Source organism: Pleurodeles waltl, chromosome 12, assembly GCF_031143425.1.
Source record: "Pleurodeles waltl isolate 20211129_DDA chromosome 12, aPleWal1.hap1.20221129, whole genome shotgun sequence".
Taxonomy (NCBI): domain Eukaryota; kingdom Metazoa; phylum Chordata; class Amphibia; order Caudata; family Salamandridae; genus Pleurodeles; species Pleurodeles waltl.
The window spans coordinates 5,620,025-5,621,960 of NC_090451.1; the positions used below are offsets into that span (position 1 = coordinate 5,620,025).

The following is a 1,936-nucleotide window of genomic DNA, read 5'->3' on the forward strand; positions in this document are numbered from 1 at the left end:
CTGTCCTCTTTCTACTCGAGTGATTTAGTAAAAGGCTCGCGCTTCTCCCCGTGACTGTCGGTCTGTCCCGTCCATGAAATGCTTGATGAGGAGTAGGCAGGAGGGTTGGGTGGATGGGAAGGAATGGGATGGTTTCCTGGTTCTGTGTATAATACCCCTGGATGCATGAATGAGTAATGCATGCCAGGGGCGGGCATGGGTAGTTCCAGCCTATGACAGAAAGAAACAGTGAGAACATCAATAGGACTTGTTACAGGTTATCAGAGCTACGAGCGAGCAGATGCTCCAGAGCCCAAGTAGCTCCCCGTGATCGTATAGTGGATAGTACTCTGCGTTGTGGCCGCAGCAACCTCGGTTCGAATCCGAGTCACGGCATTGCGGATGGCAATGGCACGGCAGTTGGTGAGGTTTTTAAATCACACCTTAAAAGTATCTGGAGGGTAAGGGTTGATAGTGTGCGTTTTGAAACCGTTAGAGGTGCTTGTAAATTAGGGAATACATATTTCGATATTATTTGAGCAGTCATGCCAGTTGTTTAGATCCTTGTTTTACTAGCTTGGGGAGAGAATCTGTTATGTAAACAATTTGTGTGGATAGAAGCGGTAGACATTATTCACGAAAAGGAAGGAATTGTCTCTTCCGCTCAGTTTGAAATATGCCGACCAGTTAACTTGCAAAGCAGAAGTGCAGGGGCGCACTCTCCGTGCAGCAGTTAAGATACTATTGATCCGTTTGGGGCTGAAAAAGGATGGTGGATGATGTGGACATTATGTATTCATGCAGATAAACTGTCTCCACCGATCTCTGTTTATCCAGTGGTTAGGTATAGTGTTTTCAATTTCTGTCACCACATTGGTTGTCTCGAAATGAAACCCACTGCAAGTTTTAATCATTTTCTCTTCTCTCCAGCTGATTACTTGCATTGGATGCATTTGTTTATTTTATATGCAGTTTAATCGAGAGAACCTTAGCTTGTAAATCTCAGCTCTGCTAAAAGAAGCCTTACTACGCAGGGGGTGTATTGGAACCTTAGCAGAAGCGGGGTCTTCTAGCGCTCACTTTAAACCTACTTGTGTTTTAGGTTTATGTCACAGCTGAGATTAGGAATTGTCAGTGTAAGAAGACCTCCTTCTTTCTGCCGAAAACAGTCTTTGTTTCTGCCATAATCGTTCAGTTCATCGCTGTCTGTTGTAGGTGATGTTTGTGATTGTTCTCGCTATGTTTACCTGTATGGCGGTTCTATTCTTGTCAACCTCAGATATACTATGATGACAAACTCACCTCGTGGGTTTTGGTTCACTTTTAAAGGATGTTCAGGCAGAAGAGAAGCATGTGAAGCATTGGTGGTTCAGTGGTAGAATTCTCGCCTGCCACGCGGGAGGCCCGGGTTCGATTCCCGGCCAATGCAGCAGCTCTTATTTTTTCAATTTTATTTCGCATTATTGAAGTATCATAAACTGGAGCTGAATACAGCCTTGAGCTAAATAATTGCGACACGGGCAATAAATATATTCATTTTATATTGATTTTAAAAGGGAGCAGTCCAACAAATTAATTGTTGACAGCAAATGTAGGAGCACCTTCCACACCAATATAGACAAGCATTGGCAATGCCAATCGGTCTCGGCAATGCAAGAGCTATTGGATTTGTCAATGGCAATGTCTTTTAGCCATGTTATGTAGAAACTTGGGATATAAAGTGACATTTATAGTTTTCACCTAATATATATTGTGTACATTTCTGTGAAATGTTCGCTGTAGCAATTATTGCATAAATGAAATTATAATATAATACAACAAGAAATACCCTGGCCCTCACCGGACATAAAGCTATTCAATACACAAATTTATGTTTTCATACATTAGTCTCCAATTGAGGTCATGAAATGAAAATAAATAGGTTTTATAGGTGCAGGATCTGAAGTCATGGAGTACA

General features: G+C 42.0%; 1 non-coding gene across 1 annotated transcript; it reads left to right on the forward strand.

Moving 5' to 3' along the window:
• The first annotated feature begins 1,337 nt into the window (after positions 1-1,337).
• Positions 1,338-1,408, forward strand: TRNAG-GCC (transfer RNA glycine (anticodon GCC)). Its single transcript has one exon. It is a non-coding gene; the product is annotated as a tRNA-Gly (tRNA).
• The last annotated feature ends 528 nt before the right edge of the window (positions 1,409-1,936 follow it).